Raw genomic sequence first — 12,467 nt, 5'->3', positions numbered from 1 at the left:
AGAGTTTCAGTCAGGTTTTAGAATTCATCACAGTACAGAAACAGCATTAGTGAAGGTTACAAATTATCTTCTTATGGCCTCAGTGGACTCATCTCTGTGCTTGTTCTGTTAGACCTCAGTGCTGCTTTTGATACTGTTGACCATAAAATTTTATTACAGAGATTAGAGCATGCCATAGGTATTAAAGGCACTGTACTGCGGTGGTTTGAATCATATTTATCTAATAGATTACAATTTGTTCATGTAAATGGGGAATCTTCTTCACAGACTAAGGTTAATTATGGAGTTCCACAAGGTTCTGTGCTAGGACCAATTTTATTCACTTTATACATGTTTCCCTTAGGCAGTATTATTAGACAGCATTGCTTAAATTTTCATTGTTACGCAGATGATACTCAGCTTTATCTATCCATGAAACCAGAGGACACACACCAATTAGCTAAACTGCAGGATTGTCTTACAGACAAAAAAAAATGGATGACCTCTAATTTCCTGCTTTTAAACTGAAGTTATTGTACTTAGCCCCACAAATCTTAGAAACATGGTGTCTAACCAGATCCTTACTCTGGATGGCATTACCCTGACCTCTAGCAATACTGTGAGAAATCTTGGAGTCATTTTTGATCAGGCTATGTCATTCAATGCGCATATTAAACAAATATGTAGGACTGCTTTTTTGCATTTGCGCAATATCTCTAAAATTAGAAAGGTCTTGTCTCAGAGTGATGCTGAAAAACTAATTCATGCATTTATTTCCTCTAGGCTGGACTACTGTAATTCATTATTATCAGGTTGTCCTAAACGTTCCCTGAAAAGCCTTCAGTTAATTCAAAATGCTGCAGCTAGAGCACTGACAGGGACTAGAAGGAGAGAGCATATCTCACCCATATTGGCCTCTCTTCATTGGCGTCCTGTTAATTCTAGAATAGAATTTAAAATCTTCTTCTTACTTATAAGGCTTTGAATAATCAGGTCCCATCTTATCTTAGGGACCTCTTAGTACCATATCACCCCAATAGAGCGCTTCGCTCTCAGACTGCAGGCTTACTTGTAGTTCCTAGGGTTTGTAAGAGTAGAATGGGAGGCAGAGCCTTCAGCTTTCAGGCTCCTCTCGTGTGGAACCAGCTCCCAGTTCGGATCAGGGAGACAGACACCCTCTCTACTTTTAAGATTAGGCTTAAAACTTTCCTTTTTGCTAAAGCTTATAGTTAGGGCTGGATCAGGTGACCCTGAACCATCCCTTAGTTATGCTGCTATAGACTTAGACTGCTGGGGGGTTCCCATGATGCACTGAGTGTTTCTTTCTCTTTTTGCTCTGTATGCACCACTCTGCATTTAATCATTAGTGATTGATCTCTGCTCCCCTCCACAGCATGTCTTTTTCCTGGTTCTCTCCCTCAGCCCCAACCAGTCCCAGCAGAAGATTGCCTCTCCCTGAGCCTGGTTCTGCTGGAGGTTTCTTCCTGTTAAAAGGGAGTTTTTGCTTTCCACTGTCGCCAAGTGCTTGCTCACAGGGGGTCGTTTTGACCGTTGGGGTTTTTACGTAATTATTGTATGGCCTTGCCTTACAATATAAAGCGCCTTGGGGCAACTGTTTGTTGTGATTTGGCGCTATATAAATAAAATTGATTTGATTTGATTTGATTTAAAATTACATTAAAAGATGTTGTGCATGCAGTTCTTTTCACGGTATTGCCTTTGACACGTAGTGAATATCTTCTCTTGACATACAATGTGATCATCTAAAGAACTTGTCAGTCCCTATTCATGATGGTCGTTCCTCATGGTAGTCTCTCTTGTTCACCTTTTGGCAAGATACCTGTCACCCTCAGGTTGACCGTTTTCATGTTTCTTTTTTGCACAAATTATGGCATCTGATAAAACCTCACTGTCTACAGATTTGAAATCATCACACATTCTTGACAGTGTTGGTTTTTCAGCATGCAAAAGATGAAGAACCACACCCTACTTTTTCTGGATCAGTCTCAAGACCTCGTGTGCATGCGTGCATGCATGCGTGCGTGCGTGCATGTGAGTATACACTACGATAGATCAGATAGACTTCCAGTTTTGTTGGAAATTTGTACCTCTGTCAAAATTATTGTTTTTTTTTTTTTTTGTACTGTGATTCTATATGGCCAATTTTTTATCATTTTGTTTGTTTGCTTGTTTTTGTTTGTTTTTAGAAACAGATTCTCACTGGTGAAGTATAGAATGTTGAATATTAAACATTTTCTAATCTTTGGTTTATCGTTTGTCATGACTGGAGTGCTGGGGGACCCTGAGCAGATAATCATGGATGACAATGACTTCTATTTAGTATCCAGGTCAAAAAGCATAGGATAATTAGTCCATGTAACAGCCAAATCCATGAGGAACAACACAGTCAAGAAGGTCCTTAAAAGAGGCAGGGCGTCAAAACACAGGAAGCTGTCATACCAAGCACCAGAGCTTTAAAGAATGAAGTTGGAAACAGGATTTGCAGATTGCAATTCATAAGATAAAGCATTCTATGAGGCAGGTTCAAAAGTGACACAGCAAACTTTTACCTGCTGCTGATTTTACTCTGGGTACTATCATGAATGGTTCCGATTGATCCACTATCGGTATCAAGTTCCAATACCAACGTAATACAACCTGCGGAGTTTTCCGATCCAGTAGCCACGTTTGTGTGTGTGTTTCTGCTAACTGTGGAAGGGATTACCCGAATGGAGGAGTGTTGCAATGAGACGCGGAGTAATGAAGCACGCCTCCGTACAAGAAATCCATTCCACAATTTGCAGCCAGCTAGCAGGCAAATATTAAGCAGCACTTCCTGTGGCTGTATTTTACGCTAGATAGCACTGGAAAGCAAGACAGCAAAGTATAATGTTTGCAAAGTCCTAGCTCTGAAGAACAATTTAAAATAATTAAAAACAACAAATTTAAAAAGCAATTAAAAGATCAAAAATTAAAAGGATAAAAGAATAAAATTTAAAAAGGATGCAACACATTATGCTAACCATAACACTGATGAAAGAAATATGTCTTTAGTCTTGACTTGAATGTCTCCACAGTATCAGACTGTCTTATCAACACTGGGACACCATTCCATAAGACTGGGGCATGATATGAGAAGGCTCTTTGACCCACAGACTTTTTCTTCAAATCAAATCAAATCAATTTTATTTATATAGCGCCAAACCCTCCGAACACAAAGTAGTCCTGTATCCTGTGAGCGCAAAGCCCGGGCCGGTACATAGGGTTTAACCAAATCAGCTAGGTAGGTCGGTGCCAGTCCATGAACAATTTTATACGCTAATAACAGAACTTTAAAATCTGATCTCACAGAGACAGGTAGCCAGTGCAGTTATGATGTGGTCAAACTTTCTGCTCTGTGTCAAAAGTCTGGCTGCAACATTCTGAACTAATTGGAGACCCTAACACTGGACTGCGGTAACCCTGAAAATAGGACATTACAATAATCCAATCTGGAAGAAACAAAAGCATGGATCAGGGTCTCAGCATCAGCCATAGACAGGAGGGGATGAATCCTTGCTATATTTCGCAAATGGAAGAAGACACCTCTCATAATACCCCTAATATGAAGGCCAAAGGACAATGCAGAATCAAAAATCACCCCAAGGTTCCTCACTTTGCCCGTGTGATGTATGACACACGAACATAGGTCAAGCACTAGTTGATCAAATTGATGCAGATGTCTTGCTGGACCAAGAACCATCATTTCAGTCTTATCAGAATTTAAAAGTAGGAAGTTGCTGGACATCCAGCCTCTCACTGATGATTACCTTCCACCACTGTCCAGGTAACCTGTAAATCTCTGTGTGACATCATTAAGCTAGTCTATGAATATTGTTGAACCACTGCCAGACTAAGCTCACCTGTAAACAAAGTTCTTTCCATATATGTGAAACAACTGACCTGCTCTTATTCTATGCAGGTGGACCTCACCTGTCTCTGGATGGGGAGGTGTGTGTATGTAGCTGATTCACTGGTTCTTCCATCTGGAATCTCCTTTGAACAGTTTACTGAGCCCAGACACACCCACCACAGCAGCTTTTGCCCCTGCGGCCAGTCCACGTGTCACACAGTCAGTTTAGGTTTTTGTTAAGGGCCCCTTCACACATAGTGCCAAATTTGGACAAAGTGCACACTTAGTGTGCATGACGCAGGAATTGTGTGCAAACCATGTAATGTCGTCCCTGCCTCCAATGCCTTGTATACCTGTTGCTACAACTATTTGCACACACAAGTGCCTGAAAGACAAAGTGTGCACTGTTCGAACCCATCACACCCTCTCATGGCAGGTGCCGGCCAAATTCCAGGTGACACGCATGAACATCTAACACCACTCACATGGCACTTAGAAAATGTGTGGCCAGTCACACTCTTGGTACGACAGCAGTCTGCAGACAATCACTTTTGTACTCACAGAGAAATTTGTCTAAGTCCCACACGAGTGTGGCTTTGGTGTATGCGCTGAGATGACAGGAGGTGTGTCCTCCCACTGAAGTGGCTGTGGAAATCTGTGGATCTGGACATCCCAGCTGGACACCATGTACTGTGTTTGAACGGACATGGACAAACAACTGCCCACTGTGACGCATGTGTGTGTGTGTGTGTGTGTGTGTGTGTGTGTGTGTGTGTGTGTGTGTGTGTGTGTGTGTGTGTGTGTGTGTGTGTGTGTGTGTGTGTGTGTGTGTGTGTTTGCTGTTATCAAGTGGACATAAAGAAAAATGTATATCACTGTGTTTCTGTGAAGACTCTCAGTTGTCCAGGTGGTTTCCATAATGGAGAAGCTTGAATCTTCAACTGGACTGGGTTGCTTGACACGAGGACATTTCGCTTCTAATCGCAGAAGCTTCCTCAGCTAAATTTCTTGCTCTGGTAGTCTGACTTCTGTCTTGACTCTTGTAGAGAAGAATAACAGAACACAGCAAAAGCTGGAGTGTTAAACCTAACCAGACTCTTCCTACCGAGAGGCAGACTGCTATTGGCTAGTGACTAGCACTTGTTCCAATTAGCACCTATTGTGCTCAAGTTAGTACCCTCCTAATGACAAGGCAGCTGTCCCTCGTAACGATGGGACTGACACCTCTCCTGATGACGTGAATGACTCATTACCATGAACAAAAGACTGAAACTGCTTTGACCCGAGTACCCCATTGTAAACAGGGGACAAAGCATGTCTCAAACCCCCTCCCCAGTTAAGGCTGGGTTTCAGCTGTTTGACATACAATGCTTCCTTCACTCCCCTCTCAAACCATTTCTTTTTTCTGGCTAAGATTTTAACTTCCTTGTCCTCAAACATGTGGTTAGTGTCTTTAAGGTGGAGATGAACTGCAGACTGAGGTCCACCGGCTCCCTCTCTGCGGTGCTGGTATAGCCTTTTGTGCAACGGCTGCTTAGTTTCACCTATGTAGTGTTCATTACAGTTTTCCTGACATCTGATAGAATACACTACATTGCACTGTTTGTAACTAGGGATCCTGTCCTTAGGGTGAACTATTTTCTGTCTCAAGGTGTTAACAGGTTTAAAGTAAACTGGGATTTTGTGCTGTCTGAAGATCCTCTGTAGTTTTTTCCCCTACTCCTGCTAAATAAGGGAGAGACACTTCTCTTCTTCTTGGCTCTGTCTTCTGTCTGTCTGGTCTCCTTGTTCTTTGGGACCTCTGCACTTTATCCAGGGACCATCGTGGGTACCCACATACTGTGATGGCTTTCTGTACATGTTGTTGTTCTTTAGCCTGTTCTCTGTAGTTGTGGGCACCTGTAGGGCTCTGTGTTGAAGCGTACTGATCACCCTGAGCTTGTGTTCAAGGGTGTGTCCTGCAGCGCGTCGTCCACAAGACACACGCTCACAGCTGGTTGGAGACACACCAGCAGATGTGGACATGAATGAGACAAGTGAACTGCCTCTCATGTCATTTCATTTCATTTACAGAGGAACAGACGCTTCATATTTGTTTTGCTCGCTTGATAAATGTGGTGTTTTTATATGGTGTGGGATTTTATTTTATTTTATTTATTTAATTTTTTTTGTAATACTTCCATGTCCTTCCTAATATGAGGCAGATTCCCACAGCTTTCAAAGAACAGCTCCATAACTCAGTGGTAAAGTCCTTGACTGGGAATCAGAACTTTTGAAAGGCGTGAGTTTGCATCCCGGGTGGTGTGTTTTTTTTTCTTTCTTTCTTTTTTTATTATTCCACATAAGTGGCGCGATGTGGTCCCACATGTACCAGCTGGTTTTTATTTCTTCCACATAAGCGATGCCATGTGCTGCACCTGGCACTGTTCCTGCTCAATGGTTCTCAAGACCAGGACATGAAACTCATCAAAAAAGAATGATGTGACAGGTGGATTCAATACTCGTCACAAACAAATATCCCTTTTCCCAGAAACAGTGACCTCTATGTGCACTAATATGCTCCACTTTCAGTCATTCCACAAATAGTTCACACTAAATTTGCTACAAATGGAGGCACAGACACCCAACCTTTGATATTTTCATGACGACATTTTAAAATATGCCACAGAGCAGAAGCCTGTAAAACATTGTCAGTATGTATATATATTACACTAGCACCATTTTATTCCCGATTGACCATTAACTGGAAGAGCTAGCGGGACCTTTAGTCACACTGCGCATGCTCCTGCTGATATACAGTAACAGCTTTGCTTATTACATCTCCATATTCTCTTTGCAGAGCTGCTATTGTTTGACTTTCCAAAATATGGGTGATTGTTACAGTCTAGGGCAGTGATTCTCAACCGGGGTGCCGCGGCACCCTAGGGTGCCGTGATCGATCATCAGGGGTGCCGTGGGCAATTATCAAATATCACCATTATCGGGTGTATGTGCTGTAATAGTGTGGCAGATGGTGTAATGCTCTTTTATTCCAGTAGATGGCAGCAAAGCACGCAGTAGCGCTGAGCCGTGTGCCGACAAGGAGGCGTGATCACCATTTTAATTCCGGGCAAGTTAGTGATTTGTGTGCATAGAAGTTCACTTAGTCTCGTCAAGAAACAGGTGGAATATGCCGGAAAGCTGCGCATGTTGGCAAAGTCACAAACGGAGGAACAAGGGAGACAATATTTCCTTCCATAAGTAAGTGGTTTTGGTTCTTCTTGTCACTTTGTCTGTGATATTTGGATGATAAACAGCTGTATGTCTCCTGCCGTACCTGTGTCGCTCGATGACACGGATCATTAATTTCACTTATGTCTAGTTGATATTTTCCACTGCTAGACCAATTTCTAGTTAAAATACTTGTCATTAGTGACTAAAAATTGTTTGACAAGACTGGGGAGTTTTTTTTTTGCACCTTAAAATAATGAGATTAATGACTCGCGCTGTGCTGCCGCACACACACACCGCTGACTTGATGAATGAAACTCGGTCAATAAAGGATAATTGTGTAAAAATATTATATATATAAATGTATTGTAATGGTTTTAGGAGCCACGCTGCGTTGAACACAGCAGCAGCGCTCAGCTTATCAGCGCAGATCCGTGTAACTTTCAACACTAATATTTGTGAATGTGTGTGTGTGTGTGTGTGTGTGTGTGTGTGTGTGTGTGTGTGTGTGTGTGTGTGTGTGTGTGTGTGTGTGTGTGTGTGTGTGTGTGTGTGTGTGTGTCAGAGTAAGTTTAATACTTTCCTGACATAATTTAATGTAATTTAATTTTACTGGCTCGATATCCAGGACAAAATGGCATTTTAACACGTATTTTGCGAGCATTTTTCTGAGTGTGTTCAGTCGCGAATCTCCATTGAAAATGCATTAACATCTGGGTACTTCGTCAATATTTTGCCCGGTTAGGAGACGTCATGTCGCTGTCCATGAAGGGACCTTTTCGTTTAGTGTGCAGCAATGGGACTGCGCTCTCTAGTTCTCATATACAGCTCCATGACTATAGTATACTATGTTACGTCATATCTGTACCGCACGTGTTGTTAACGTGCTAACACAACGTGTAGAGACAGTCGAGTTAGTGGTGCGTGACACGTGACACATGACAGTGGTGTGCCGCAGGATTTTGTAAATATAAAAAGGGTGCCGTGGCTCAAAAAAGGTTGAAAATCACTGGTCTAGGGGACATATATTGCTGGGACTTAGAGATGCTTGGAATGCCAAATCTGTCACAGTTCTGTTTGTAATTGGGATGAGATGTGGATTCTTTAATATGTAGATTTTCAAGAGTTGTGTTGCTGTTGAATGCTCAATTGGTGTGCCAGTGCACTACCGTATCTTGACCATTTGGCAAGGGACACATATCACACGATACCAGCACATATTGATCCACATGACTGCATGGACACTTCAGAGGGATTTTAAGATGACTTACAAGCATTCAATGAGAACGTTTGTTTCAGATGGTATTTTGTTTGTGGATGTGTTTGTGCTCAAACTGTGGTCAATACTGGTTTCGAATGTGGGTTTTTGGGAGGCAGTAGCCCTCTGCTCTAACCACAACTATGTACCGCCTCTGAATCTTTTCACAATACGTAGAACTGGACTGCACTGGCTTACTTTTACCACCGGATATGAAAAATAGAGGATAGGCTATTCTTGTTTTTATCCTTAATTCATTTTCCTTCACCTCTTCTCTCCTATTTTCCAGTTACCTGCTTGGTTATTAGTTTATTTTGGATTGGATTGCGGATATTATTTTTGTGTCCTTGGGATGGGGTCATTGTTGTCTTTGTGTGTTTTTGATTAGTTTTCACAGCCTTATTTTGTGAATTTAAAAATGTCAAAGTGCACAGTCAACAGAATTGGGTCTGCGTGGTTTGATGCATTTTGAAATAAAAAGAACCATTTAAAAAAGTAAAAGACCCTGTCTGCTTTATTGTGCAATGAAAACTATTTCTTTCCATGAAATGAACTCTGTGTACTTCCAGCAAAACGAAATATGATAATGTGTTTCTTCACCTTTGCAAAAAGTAAGTGTGTGATGTAACTAATGTGTGTTGAGATGCTTCCCTGGAGGACCAGAGAACACATACTGTATGATGCAGTATTTATGGATTAATCTGTCTGATGTTATGTACTTCAGTAGTTGGGTTGCGAGTACGTAGCCACCGCTGTTCTTACGTTGCTGTAACATGTCTGATGTTATGTACTTCAGTAGTTGGGTTGCGAGTACATAGCCACCGCCGCTGTTCTTACGTTGCTGTAACGTGTCTGATGTTATGTACTTCAGTAGTTGGGTTGCGAGTACGTAGCCACCGCCGCTGTTCTTACGTTGCTGTAACGTGTCTGATGTTATGTACTTCAGTAGTTTGTTTGCATGTACGTAGTCACCGCTGTTCTTACGTTGCTGTAACGTGTCTGATGTTATGTACTTCAGTAGTTGGGTTGCGAGCACATAGCCACCGCCGCTGTTCTTACGTTGCTGTAACGTGTCTGATGTTATGTACTTCAGTAGTTGGGTTGCGAATACGTAGCCACCGCCGCTGTTCTTACGTTGCTGTAACGTGTCTGATGTTATGTACTTCAGTAGTTTGTTTGCGTGTACGTAGTCACCGCTGTTCTTACGTTGCTGTAACGTGTCTGATGTTATGTACTTCAGTAGTTGGGTTGCGAGTACGTAGCCACCGCTGTTCTTACGTTGCTGTAACATGTCTGATGTTATGTACTTCAGTAGTTGGGTTGCGAGTACATAGCCACCGCCGCTGTTCTTACGTTGCTGTAACGTGTCTGATGTTATGTACTTCAGTAGTTGGGTTGCGAGTACGTAGCCACCGCCGCTGTTCTTACGTTGCTGTAATGTGTCTGATGTTATGTACTTCAGTAATTTGTTTACTTGTACGTAGCCACCGCCGCTGTTCTTACGTTGCTGTAATGTGTCTGATGTTATGTACTTCAGTAATTTGTTTACTTGTACGTAGCCACCACTGTTCTTACGTTGCTGTAACATGTCTGATGTTATGTACTTCAGTAGTTGGGTTGCGAGTACGCAGCCACCGCCGCTGTTCTTACGTTGCTGTAACATGTCTGATGTTATGTACTTCAGTAGTTGGGTTGCGAGTACGTAGCCACCGCCGCTGTTCTTACGTTGCTGTAACGTGTCTGATGTTATGTACTTCAGTAGTTTGTTTGCATGTACGTACTCACCGCTGTTCTTACGTTGCTGTAACGTGTCTGATGTTATGTACTTCAGTAGTTGGGTTGCGAGTACGTAGCCACCACTGTTCTTACGTTGCTGTAACGTGTCTGATGTTATGTACTTCAGTAGTTGGGTTGCGAGTACGTAGCCACCGCCGCTGTTCTTATGTTGCTGTAACGTGTCTGATGTTATGTACTTCAGTAGTTGGGTTGCGAGTACGTAGCCACCACTGTTCTTACGTTGCTGTAACGTGTCTGATGTTATGTACTTCAGTAGTTGGGTTGCGAATACGTAGCCACCGCCGCTGTTCTTATGTTGCTGTAACGTGTCTGATGTTATGTACTTCAGTAGTTGGGTTGCGAGTACGTAGCCACCGCTGTTCTTACGTTGCTGTAACGTGTCTGATGTTATGTACTTCAGTAATTTGTTTACTTGTATGTAGCCACCACTGTTCTTACGTTGCTGTAACGTGTCTGATGTTATGTACTTCAGTAGTTGGGTTGCGAGTACGTAGCCACCACTGTTCTTACGTTGCTGTAACGTGTCTGATGTTATGTACTTCAGTAGTTGGGTTGCGAGTACGTAGCCACCGCCGCTGTTCTTATGTTGCTGTAACGTGTCTGATGTTATGTACTTCAGTAGTTGGGTTGCGAGTACGTAGCCACCGCTGTTCTTACGTTGCTGTAACGTGTCTGATGTTATGTACTTCAGTAGTTGGGTTGCGAGTACGTAGCCACCGCTGTTCTTACGTTGCTGTAACATGTCTGATGTTATGTACTTCAGTAGTTGGGTTGCGAGTACATAGCCACCGCCGCTGTTCTTACGTTGCTGTAACGTGTCTGATGTTATGTACTTCAGTAGTTGGGTTGCGAGTACGTAGCCACCGCCGCTGTTCTTACGTTGCTGTAATGTGTCTGATGTTATGTACTTCAGTAATTTGTTTACTTGTACGTAGCCACCGCCGCTGTTCTTACGTTGCTGTAATGTGTCTGATGTTATGTACTTCAGTAATTTGTTTACTTGTACGTAGCCACCACTGTTCTTACGTTGCTGTAACATGTCTGATGTTATGTACTTCAGTAGTTGGGTTGCGAGTACGCAGCCACCGCCGCTGTTCTTACGTTGCTGTAACATGTCTGATGTTATGTACTTCAGTAGTTGGGTTGCGAGTACGTAGCCACCGCCGCTGTTCTTACGTTGCTGTAACGTGTCTGATGTTATGTACTTCAGTAGTTTGTTTGCATGTACGTAGTCACCGCTGTTCTTACGTTGCTGTAACGTGTCTGATGTTATGTACTTCAGTAGTTGGGTTGCGAGTACGTAGCCACCACTGTTCTTACGTTGCTGTAACGTGTCTGATGTTATGTACTTCAGTAGTTGGGTTGCGAGTACGTAGCCACCGCCGCTGTTCTTATGTTGCTGTAACGTGTCTGATGTTATGTACTTCAGTAGTTGGGTTGCGAGTACGTAGCCACCACTGTTCTTACGTTGCTGTAACGTGTCTGATGTTATGTACTTCAGTAGTTGGGTTGCGAATACGTAGCCACCGCCGCTGTTCTTATGTTGCTGTAACGTGTCTGATGTTATGTACTTCAGTAGTTGGGTTGCGAGTACGTAGCCACCGCTGTTCTTACGTTGCTGTAACGTGTCTGATGTTATGTACTTCAGTAATTTGTTTACTTGTATGTAGCCACCACTGTTCTTACGTTGCTGTAACGTGTCTGATGTTATGTACTTCAGTAGTTGGGTTGCGAGTACGTAGCCACCGCCGCTGTTCTTATGTTGCTGTAACGTGTCTGATGTTATGTACTTCAGTAGTTGGGTTGCGAGTACGTAGCCACCGCTGTTCTTACGTTGCTGTAACGTGTCTGATGTTATGTACTTCAGTAGTTTGTTTGCATGTACGTAGTCACCGCTGTTCTTACGTTGCTGTAACGTGTCTGATGTTATGTACTTCAGTAGTTGGGTTGCGAGTACGCAGCCACCGCTGTTCTTACGTTGCTGTAACGTGTCTGATGTTATGTACTTCAGTAGTTGGGTTGTATTGTAGTAGCCACCGCTGTTACCACTTTGCTGTTATGTGTTTGATATTAATTAGTAACCAGTGTTTGCATCACTTCAGTGGTCAGCTAAGGTTCATGGATCTCGTCAGAATGACTGAATTGTGGCTGTGATGTGTGAGGATGACATGCTGACCCACTGCTTTATAACCATGTTTATTTGTTTGTTCTCATTGTACAGTTTACTGTGCAGGAAACCTTTCATGTAATTCCCTTAAAGTCAATGAGTCACCTTGCCCTGATTGCCATCTGTTATTGCAACACACACCTCCAGTTCCCATATCATTATGT

At 42.7% G+C, this 12,467-nt stretch overlaps 1 protein-coding gene across 1 annotated transcript in view; it reads left to right on the top strand.

Moving 5' to 3' along the window:
- LOC117521754 (cadherin-6-like) overlaps window positions 1–12,467 on the top strand; it is a 244,593-nt gene that overhangs the window by 145,999 nt on the left and 86,127 nt on the right. The window lies entirely within an intron of this gene.

The sequence above is a fragment of the Thalassophryne amazonica genome, chromosome 12 (genome assembly GCF_902500255.1).
Source record: "Thalassophryne amazonica chromosome 12, fThaAma1.1, whole genome shotgun sequence".
Lineage (NCBI taxonomy): Eukaryota > Metazoa > Chordata > Actinopteri > Batrachoidiformes > Batrachoididae > Thalassophryne > Thalassophryne amazonica.
Note: the sequence above shows the minus strand (reverse complement) of the source record. Positions and strands in the feature narration are given on the sequence as shown.